This window comes from Carassius gibelio, chromosome B15 (genome assembly GCF_023724105.1).
Source record: "Carassius gibelio isolate Cgi1373 ecotype wild population from Czech Republic chromosome B15, carGib1.2-hapl.c, whole genome shotgun sequence".
NCBI lineage: Eukaryota > Metazoa > Chordata > Actinopteri > Cypriniformes > Cyprinidae > Carassius > Carassius gibelio.
In genome coordinates, this window is record NC_068410.1 from 9720225 (window position 1) to 9732523 (window position 12299).

Here is a 12299-nt window from a genome sequence, read left to right on the forward strand (position 1 = left end):
AGGAGAGGTGTGATGTTAAAGGGGAGAACAGCGTGCTTACCCACCTAGTGTACTAGCACTCAGACAGATGGAGGGAAATTAAATCGCTCCTGACACTTTTTTTATAGTCGCACAGTCATCTGCCTCTTAACGTCAAAGAGAGAGGATGGCTTTTTCGGCGGCATGTCACCGAATCAGCTGTGAGAGCCATATGTCAGCAAAAAAGGATCCTAACATGTTGAGTGAGTGAGACATATGGACTGAAATGATTTGATTTGTTCAAAGACGAAACAGCTTGTTATTATGCTTTTGTTTTGCATAAAAATCTACTTCCATCGCCTGTTTGTGTTCTCCGAGACACAGCAAGGGTGATTCATGTACACTTGTGGCTCTTTATACTAAAAAAAAAAAAAAAAACCTTAATGATTCTCACAAGGTTATTTTAATTTCCAACAGTGTGTATACATGTATGTAAAATTTAAGCCCAACTGGAAATGACACACTAATACAATTTATTAGATTACTTACTGTAGAACATTTTCATCTTAAGCTATTTTTCACTCATTATATAATGGTTATTAATAGCTTTAAAAATAATAATTAATATAAATGTGATGGATTATCATAGTTCTAGAATATATGAACCCAGAAAAGGACGAAAGGAATCAAATCTGTACATAAAAAGCATCAGAATGTATATGAAGGCAAAATCCACCTCTGGCATATTAAAGCATCCAAAAAACACCCAATTCTGAAAAAGAAAACGATAATAAATGGCCTAACTAAGCTTATGGCAGTCATATCCTGCATATGAAGGTAGGAAAGACTCTCCTCACCTCTAATAAATCCTCTCAGCTGGCCATATTCAAATCATTCGGTTATGGTTAAATGAGAAATGAATGAACATGAATGTCAAATAATTCTTAGTCGGACTAATTCTGAGGCCATTCTGACGCTACGGAAATTGTAGGGTTTCCGGCGAGATGGGGAGGAGTGCTGGGTTTGCTCAAAGGTAATTTCTTAATTTGTGTGCTTTCATTATGCTTAAAAAAAGCAATCTCTCTCCTGTGACTGTGTCAAATTGACTCTGTACGGCAAAATGCACTCATCTGCATAGCTGTCACAACGGCTCATAAGATCTGGCACCCAATAACTTCACAATGTGCAGAATTACCGGTGTCACTTTTAATGTGACATAGCAATTTACATCACACACCGTAGGGACACGTGCACATTTCAAGCGGTTTGCATGGTTAATGGCTGGAACGTTATTTGCATTATAATTTGGTGAGTGTGAAGTGTAATCAAGCTACATTGACTCTTGGGGACTGCGGTGGCACGGCGGGCGACGTCGCAGCAACCCAAGAGCAGCACTGTTTGGGCTTGCATGCAAATTTGTTGTGCATGGCCAATCTGATGCGCTCCTGACTTGGGCTTAGTTTGCATATTCCACAGTTGGCATGTTAGACCCCACAAAGCCCCTCTAGCCTCTCTTCAGCTCTCATTAGCGCCAGTGAAATAGTATGCTGATGCACTGGCAAACTTCATTTGTAAGTTAAACACATTTAGATCTCCTTGATACAGAAGAGAGTTATTTTCAGACTTTCCTAGCCCGCTTACGTGAAAGCCGTGTGATGCTGAGAAATCGCTGACTGAAGACTTGTTCATTTACATATGCATTTAGTTCTCATGTCAGTCAGCGGCGCATTGGTGATGCTTCGTATTAACTCAGCATGTTTCTAAAGAAAGTTGGCAGTCACAGAGCCTCTCTTGAATAAAATAACAGTAATATTTCTGTAGATGAGTATCTTTGCCAATTATAAGCACATTCCTTTAGCATTCTCGTTCATTTCAATAGCAGCCGCTCGAATCATCAGAAGTGGGATTTGTTATCTGATGTATTTGCACTGTTTCTGAGCCAATAAATGTTCTTTTTATGCTTGTAAGTGTGGTAAAAAATAAAATAAGAATCAAATTAAATGCTGTTTGCAAACTTTAAGTACATGGATACTTCTTCTGAATGTTTGAATGATAAAGATGGTGCAGCCAAATGGTACAGCATCTACCAGCAGTGGATAAAATAGCCAAAACTCGACTCTTTGGGAAAGTCAAGTAGGCAATGCAAACACCTGAATATAATTTCCTGAAAAGAGAGAAATAAATCCTTCCCCTTATGAGGTTTCATATACAATTATACATCCTCATAGGTAATTGCATCACTAAACAGCAAACCCTACCCAAATTGAAACAATTCTATAATCGACGATTTCCAATGAATTTGCAGATGTTAACTTCGGGGGAACACAGGCTGTGTTAGGTTTGTAGTACCAGGAATCAACATACCACCGCATTACTTACTGTCACATTTCCTGTACATCGCAGATAAGTCATAATGTCATTACTTTGTTCTTCACTAACACTGTCAAACCGCAAGTCATAATGAAGAATAAAACAACCAATCAGTGTTGGTGTTATTATGCATTGGACAGCATCAAGGTTTTCACTATGAATGATTGCATGGTTTATTTGCATTATTTGATTCACTAAAGGAATTATGCAAATCAGGTAACAGCACAAACATGCCCACAAATTCAGTGCTGACTGCAATTTGGGAAGCACAACTCTTGCTACCATGATATGCCATACTTTACTGGGACTGGATATACTTGGAAAGTGTGCTTTTGTACACCGTGTGTTGATGTATGTTTGATTTACTCCATCACTTGTTTAATTACTGCCGACACGATTGCTAGAAATGCACATAAATGACTATTTTAAACCAAATTTAGCTTACTTCCTGCTTTGCGCTGACAGTCAAGTGCTAATTTTTTGTTTTGGGAATAAAATGCCATCTATTATATGCACAATTTAAACTCAAAGGTGGCACGTTTGTGCTGAAATGAATGAGAATGACTTTAAATGTAAATGTACCACAGCGGTATTTAGCACCTGATTAAACTGGATTGCAGATGATTAGTGGATAAGATGCAGGTTTTTGCACTAAAATGGCGTACTTTATTTCCATTCTACATTATGATTCACCTGCAAAATAAAATATTCAACCGGTGATGAAACAAAGCAAAAAGACTGGAGAAAGAAGTGGGTGTCAGTTAAAGCTCTGCAATCAAAACAATCCAGAAAAAACAAGTAAAAGAAAATCAATTTACACAATCTGCAATGACAGAACAAGCCATTGCCGAGGCTTTATGGAGAGCTAAAAATGTATCCGGAGTAAATAATTCAGAAGCCATTAGCGATGCTTTGTAGTTGCATTTATAATAGGAAAGCGAATGCTTGCATGAGTAAGACTCTGTGGAGGATAGGATCCATGATTGGACACGTTTTTGGCACAGTCAACAGCCGTTGTCAATGTGCACACCATGTGTTTATTTCTATAATGAGATCAGAGAGTTAAATATTTGGTATTCCTCTCGTATGGAACAGGTTGCACAGTGTCACTGTTAATTAAAGACAGTTTCTACTAATCCAGCAACGCTTCCTGAATAGATTTCGCTTGTCCCTCAAGTAAATTATCTTGAGCAGTGATAGTTCCTCTCCCATCTCGCTCTCGTTCTATTCCTCGTCTCTGTCTACCCACTTTCCCTTTTACCACTCAGGGTATTAATCATGTTTGGCATTTGATTGCAAGACTTCAGGAATTGCTGACACAAACCCAGATCTTTTGTCATGACGCTGTTTCTCTGTAGAGATTTGCCACATTATAAACTGGTCTCAAAGAAAAACAGAAAAGCTTATCGTATGACATGCTGTGTATCTATCTGGCCGTCTTTCATCTATCAAAGTCTTTGTGTAAGAGTATCCAACATCATCATTAGGATAAAGAACAGAGGAATCAATCTTTTGCAATCAAAGGATTTGGGGAATAGCTTCGTACATAGAAAGCCTAAATAACTCTTGTGCTGTAAAGAGTCAAAATATAGTCGATCGATATTCCACAAGAAATAGATGCGCTAAAGTGAAGTCGGCAATTATAGGATGTGTTTGGGTGTGTATATGTGTGTTGGCATTACTGGGTCTCAACAAGGTGGTGTGTTACAGGCTTGACTCGGACAAGTTAATTGAGTTTGAAGAAGAGACCATAGGCCGTGTGTTTACAATAGCACTCTTAAGATGAACTGTTATAGGAAAGAAAACATGCCTGCCAGGGAACAGACATTTGGATAGACATAAACAGTTTATTTAGAAAGCCTCCACTCGGGCCAAAGTGCATTATATTGACAGCTGTTATAGTCTGAAATTGAATGCAATCTGTGGAGCAGTAGACAAATGATGCGTCCACTGAGTTTTTAAAATCAACAGCGAGATGTTTTATTTATTTTTTTAACATTCATATGAATGTATAAAGTGTGTTAAGTTTGAATAATACTGAATCCCTGTTCTGCTTCAACTAGTTCATTTTAAATGATCCCGATCATAAAAAATACTAAGAAATGTTTCTTTAGCACCAAATATTTATATGTAAATATAATATATACATATTAGCATGATTTCTGAAGGATCATGTGACACTGACGACTGAAGTAACGGGCTGAAAATTCTAATTTGTCACCAAGAAATACATTTTAATTTTTTAAATATATAAAAATAGAAAACCATTATTAGAATTGATTGTAATAATTTGAATTGATTGTAATAATATTTCTTAGTGCTGTATTTACTATTTCTGATCCAATGCAGCCTTCATCTTAATATTTAACACATACATATTTACACACACACACACATATATATATATATATATATATAAACACATATACATATACATACATATTTACAAAACATTGCATGTATTTCAAGTTACAAAAAAGTACTGACAATTACGAGATTAAGCATAAGCATTCCATTTAAAAATCAATATAATTTTTTATATTTTCTTGTCTGATCTAGTCCCATGTTTTTCTCTCATGTGTAGCCACCAACACGCACCATTGCCATTAACCTCACCCTCTAGTCCCCCGTCCCTTTAACCGCGACACTGATGTCACTCCACAATGAGATGGGCCCCAAAGATTTTGCCAGCGGCATCAAAACAAATTAACCTTCAGATATTTCTTCGATCCAGGATACACCGCGGAGCCTTCACCCCTTAAGGTCTTCCACCCTCCTTCATGTGACCAAATGTAATCTTTCGCATTTCATTTGCACGCACATTATTATTTATATGGGCCAGATTTACTGTGGGCGATGGCACAGATTGGATTCTGGTCCAGGGCTCGGGCAGGTTGTGGTGGGGGGGTTGGGGAGAAGCTCAGGTAATTATAATGGAAATGAATGTGGGTCTGGGATGAGGCAGAAGCCCGGCTGCTGGGAGGGCTTTATTAAATATGGAACCGCTGTGATCTGATCAGGGCCCTGAGGATATTGACCGCCTCGGGAGGAGATAACGGTAAAGAGGGCAGGGGAAACGACAAGCTGATGGATGTATTATTTGTGTAAAGGTCTGATCGACGAGACGAGTGATTCGTTTACGGAGGCATCAGCACGTTCAAATTTGATCAATCCCCCCACCCCCACCCCCACCCCAACCTTCCCATAGTACCCCCCTCTGTACCCCCGCCTTTGGCTCGGTGCTCAGAAGAGGAGGCCACAGGTGATCATCAAGAGCCAGACGGCCTGCATTACCTTTATGAATAGAATATGAATGTGAAGCTCTGGCTTTGCAGAACAGACGTCTCTGCTATTCTTCCAGGGGTGACGCTGAGAGACAAGGGTCAGGGGAGTTATCCTAACAGGTCCTACCCTTATCTGATTGCTTTTTATGGATTTGGCAGAAGATGCCTGTCTTTACACAACCAGAATATTGCACTTATTTTTATTCAGCATTTGTTTTACTTCCTTTTATTTTCAATGCATAGGCACCTGTTGTGTCTAGAGAATGTGTGCTAATCACAGTTTTTTTATTTTTTATATATATATTCATATATTTTCAAATGTAATTTATTCCCGTGATGGAAAAGCTGTTTCTCGTGAGCCTTCAGACATCATTCTAAAATGCTGAAGGATCATGTGACACTGAAGACTGGAGTAATAACTGCTGAAAATTCAGCTTTTCACCACAGGAATAAATTACATTTTAAAATAGTTTAAGATCAAAAACGCTAATAATGTTAATTAACGATATTACTCTTGCTATTTCAAATCAAATAAGCATGCAGCATAAGATACTTTTCTTGAAAAACATAAAACATCTTAATTATTTCAAACTTTTGACTTTGAAGTATCCAGACATTTGAGTTATCTCGCCGCTTGCATAAAAAGAGCACTGTGGGATACGAAGTGATTAAGGTTCGAGCTGCAGATGAATTGATGACTCCATTATGGTGAGGCTCATTGGTTAAGAAAATGCCACAGGTGCAGAAATGACCATTAAGATTCAGTGAAGTCAAACACGTTCTTCTTTTTGAACAAATACTCCGACTGTTGCTCCATGGAATTCAAGCAAGAGCTGGACTTTAAAAGGAAAAATGTATTCCCAGCTCAGCATAGTGTGTCGGGCAGACACAGGTCAAGCACTCATATTAATAAAACCCAAAGGGCTCTTGGCACTTCTCCTCCTCTACTCCACCCCAAGGCCAGAGCAGCCATGTTCGTGCAAGAGGGAGAGCAGAATATCTTTGCTAAATCTGATCTTGTTAAAGGCCACATTAAATATTGATCAACCCTGAAGATACTCAATGAGTCTATTTCTGCAGTCTGCCAGTGTGCTGGTGCCATAGCCGGCGCGAGCTATGATCGGATGTGATGGGCCACTTTTGGATACCGTGTGGAAGTGGGGAGAGAAGGATTGCAATGAAGATAAACGTCAAACTACAACAATGCATGTTGAAAAGTGGATACCTACCCTCTGTGGTCCTGTTCATGAAGAGCACTGTAGAGCTTATGAGTGTTTTTTTTCTTTTGATTTAAATAGTTTTCCTTAGACTTTTAATTCATTTGTTTATTAAGGATAGATACAAAGAAACAGCCAACAACATCTGCAGTGTAATTAACTCTGGAATATATATATGTGTGTGTGTGTGTGTGTATTACAAAATCAGTTAAAATGAAAGCTGTTCTTATTTTTAGGTGTTATGTCATTGCAACAAAGTTGTAAAATTGGATATAACTTTGCACATACATTATAAGGTTAGTAAGTTATTTATTCACTCTATAGTCATGTTTTCAGGCACATTGTTTATCTCTTGTGGCTATTGGCATTTACAGATTGGACTCATTCACTGAAAATGCCTCACAGTTATCCAGATTTTTACTTTTTTTTTTAAAGAAAAGGAGATATGTTTTTGTGGAAATTCAGCATTTTGCCACCAGCGCTGCCAGTTGAGACAATATTTCTTTAAGCGATTGTGGTTTCATAAGCTTGAAGGGAAAATTCTGAGCTCTAAATCAATCCTCCCACTCATAAAAACTTCTTAAAACATCTATTGCTCAAAGATAAGAAAGAACAAGTGAACTCAGAACTCATTTCCTCTTATAACAATACCGTACACTGATTTTCTTTCCTGTAATACACCGCTGAAGTCAAATATATGAATCCAGCCACCCACATACTGTATGTATGTAATTTGTCCTATATAGCTGGGTTAGCAGAGTAAGCTCCTCATCAGGCTAATGGGAGTCTGGGCCCCTCAAGCACCTCCAAATAGCAATCAGAGGGAGATGAACACCACACTTTAGCTTCCCTAATGAAGGAAACAATTCTCTGAAGTGAGCCCAGAATTAGTTTATGTTCAGTGAGCGCTTTTTTCCCGGGTTGGCTGAGCGACCGAACCTGCTTCCTCACCTGGAGATAAACACTCGAGACACTAAGAGAAGTGTGAGGAGAGTAAGAGAAAGAGTGGAGAAAAGCTCTCTAAAAATACCTGAAAAGTCCTCCTCAAGTTGCAGCTGTGAGTGAGTTCGCTGTGAAGCTGCACATTTTTCCAGACTCATTTATCACCGTCAGCGCTGAGGAGGCGACCGGAGGCCATATTGTGTCTGTTGTGTTCACAAACACACCCTTCCCCCGATCGCTTTGTCCTTGTACTTGCAAAATGAGGGAAATATGCTAAAAGACAGAGATCTGGCACTGTGTTCTCTGGTAAAACATAGAAACAAGATCTATTCATGTCAGACAGTGGTGTATATTATATCATATAATTAACATATATACATTACTACTCAATATAAGGTTTATTAATATAGTATTTGTACTTATGAAAATTAGTCACATCACTTTACAATAAACAAATGAAAGCAAAAAGTAAGAGAATAATAATATAAAATAATAGTTATAAATGATAAACCATAAATAAAATGTAGCTATTTACATAAATGGACATGCATTTTACCAAATGATCACTTTAGAATCATATTACGATCATATACTACAACTTTTGAACTTCCCACACTGAAACTTCCATTACTACTTGGTGTGTGTGTGTGTGGCATGAAAACTGCTACAAAAAAGCCCTAAAGCTGTTCATCTTCTCTCATACACAAATGTTCCTATTCATCACTCCACTGCTGTGCCCGTCCTATCAGGTGGGACACGTGTCATTCATCATTTCCATGGCAACTGTCTCTTTCGCTGGACAGCTTTGCAATCAGCAACCCATCAGACCTTCAACGTGCCTCGGCCTCTTTTGTCCCCGTCCGCTCGCCATCATAGCACGATAAGATTATCACAGACAACCTCAACTATGCACCAGTGCTGAGAAGAGAAAGGAGGAGGTGGTTCCTCTTTTATTCATTTCTCTTTCATACTTTATCCATTCGGCCCACGACAAGCCTTTTCCTGTCTTCCTTCGCCCTCTCTACACTGAAGGCAAAGCGGCTGAACGTGTGATGTGTCAAGACAGGGCCAGCTCTTTGACTGCAGACAGTGACAGCCAAATACAAAGGCCGTCCTGAATTATCTGACAATGAATCTGGGAGATTTAAGGCTTGACATCAGCAGCACTTAAAGGAGAATTATAACAAAGCGAAGACACATATGTGAAAAATGGAAAAACCTGCTGAGCCGATCTGTACAAAGAGCTTGGAATCAAAAAAGCGTTTAAAGGGAAATCTTGTAGATCTGGTGTAACAATGTCCACATCGATTTAAGCCTTTCAAATACTTGCTGGAAAATGAATATGGATTATTATCAGCACAATTCTTAATGTTCACCTTTAAATCTTAGTTTTCTTTGTTGGAGCTGGACATATTTCTATTAGCCAAGAGTGTTTAGCTTGAATCCTTGAGCCAAACTGACAGCATTTTATTGTCAGGAAATTTGCATAGGACCATTAAAGTAAAATTATTGACCAATATTTTTTTGTGTGTTTTGCTGGGATAGGCATATGCTGGGGAAAATATGTGCTAAATGTTCATTTTGTCAACTTATAGTTTACAGATGACCTCAAAACCTAATAAAGGTTTATATATATATATATATATATATATATATATATATATATATATATATATATATATATATATATATATATATATATATATATATATAAAGACCTTTACAATGAAGTTGGTCATGGAAGTAAACTGGACAAAGGCTCTTACAATAAATGCAAACTGCTATGATTTTATGTGTTGTATACAAGTTCCTTTCGTTTAATAGTGTTATATTGAACTGACAAAAGTTCAACATGAATCCAGAGGTTTAACAGCTAAACAGTGCTTTTTTGCATGACCATACAGGGGCAAGTCCCCGGATGAGCGCCCCCTGCTGGCCTCACTAGCTGTCTACCATTAACCCTGCTCAGCTCCAGAGTGTGTGCAGGACAAAACCCAATACACTTTAAGCCTATAGTTCTCTAGTCTTAAACATAAAAATATAAATCTTAAATTAAGTCAGTATCAGTTGAGACAAATGTCACATTCCATAAATTTTTTATCAACAGCAGTACTGTTTTTCTGTCTCATGTGTTGTTCATCTTAGGGGACAATAAATAAATAACTCTCAAACAGAGCTGATTATGTTTTTTTTAACTTCCCCTAGATATTTATAACGAGATTTCACCAAGTATTGTTTCCAAAGTGGTAAATCTTGTATAGTCATTCCACAAATTTGAGTACTTCATAAAAATGAAGTAAAATCTGTTTAACTTCACAAAGCAGGTGTTCCCAGCATGCTCCGGGGCATGAATAATTTATTTGGTTGCAAGCCAGTGTTTTTGTTGATGTTGTTTGGTGTTTGTTTTGCAGAGCCTGGAGTTCATTTTCTACTCTGAATAGTAACTGATTATTAAAGACGTTTATAATTTTACAAAAGAAATTTGAAATTTTCATTTCAAATCATCGATGTTCTTTCTATTCATCAAAGAATCCTGAAAAACAATGCATCACAGTTTCCACAAAAATATTAAGACAATAATAGTTACACCAAATCTGCATATTAGAATGATTTCTGAAAGATCTTGCAACAACATGAATAGATTACATTTTAAATTATATTTATTAAGATAAAATTACTTTAAACTGTAAAAAATACGGCTTCAATAATAGCATTTCTGCCAGCTTTAGACATAAAGACAAACAACAACAAAAAATGTAACACCCCAAACAGGCCATGTTGTTTTGCTGATTAGATGACTTGATTTCAACTCTCTGTATCACTGGGCTGTTTGAAACATGTCAAAGCTAATTCCAACTAATATGATAAATTGAAAAAATTAAAAAATATGAGCTGAAAAATTATGTATGAGTCAGTTATTTTCAGTTTCTGATGCCTATCGTCTCCCTGCCAATACATATATTTTTTTCCTTTTAAAAATTGGTGCATTTTTCAGATCAATTCTGTGGTAATTCCAGGAACAAAGGAAGAAAAAGCACTTCCACTGAAATTCTCAAGCCTCCGGAAGAAAGTGTGTCTCGGCCATCATCCAATCTCCCACCGTCCTTGAAGGATCGATCAGAAGTGCTGAACTGTGGATGAGAGCGAGATGAAGAGGGCGGATGAACGAGCGGAAGAGAATAGATCCAGACGAGGATGCATTATTTATTTAAAGCCATAATTAATACGAGGGGCTTCATCACCGTCCTCCGCTTCGGACGGTTTCCATTTTTAATGTTATTCATGGGAGGATGAGAGAGAAAATTTCAAATCTCCTTCCCTTATTACTGCAGCAAGAAAGTGTCACATTACTTAGGGGGGTGATTACACAGCTGCCCGAGCCCAACTGTACGTGAATACTGTATTTGCAAACACTCGAGTTCTGAGAGCGTAATCGCCTCTTCTGTCAGACGGAGACAAGTGACGGAGTCAAATTACTCCCCCAAGGTTATTTCCCTCTTCCTCTTTAGCGATGCAAACTTTTCACATGAGCACTCAGGTCTCACGGACAGAGGAAATGGAGAAGAGAGAGAGAGAGAGAGAAACCGAGAGATGCCACAGGCCCATCAGAAAATAAATAGTATTTTAGCGCATTCGCTAGTTTAGCCCCAAACAATCTCATCTGCAGCGAAGGGAGACAGGGAGACGATATTAAAGATTCTCATTATGCAGCTCTCCGAGTGTCTTCAGTCAATCCTCCAACCCAGACAGCACGAGAATCACTCCTGACAAACATTAATATAGAATGAACATTGAAGGATGCATTCCCGGAAAAAGCCTGCGGAGACGAGCAGGCCTGAAGATTGGGTGACTGGAGCCTGTTATTGACACCTTCTTACGGGGGCAAAATGTTGCTGAGATTCCAGGGTGGGGGTTGTCATATTGGTGGGGCCATCAGATGAAACAATGCCCAGAACAACAGCCTTCACCGCATACATTGGGATCTTTTAAGCGTCCCCCTGGGCAAAGCTGGTGCTATGGAAAGATGTCCTCTACATTCATACTTGAGTAGGCTAATAGTCAAGACACTGAATACAAATCAGTGTTAAGGATGGGTAGAACTTTTCAGGGACGATCAGTGTCGTTCAGCTTGGTAGGTGTAGTAATTGGCGGTGCTCTGAATGGACTAGCCCCAGGTGTTTGTCTATTTTTACTGCACATTTCTCATGGAAAAATAGGCTTCATTGCTATTCAATAAGTCACACAGGAAATTACGAGGGAAGACCTGGCTCTTCTCCTCTACCTCGGTCAAAATACGCCGGATGAGATACAAGTCAACGGGGAGAGGTTTATGTAGAAAATAAGAAGTCACTCGATCAGATTTTGACATTCCCCAAAGCAACTTCTCTTTAGTTTTTTTTTTAAATATAGCAGAAAAGAACTCAGTTCAAGCATGAACTTCAAAATATTAAGCATATTCTACTTTTGAACTTAATTCATGCATGTAGAAGTGAAAGCTTTAAGGATTTGTCTGTGTGATGACTTAAGT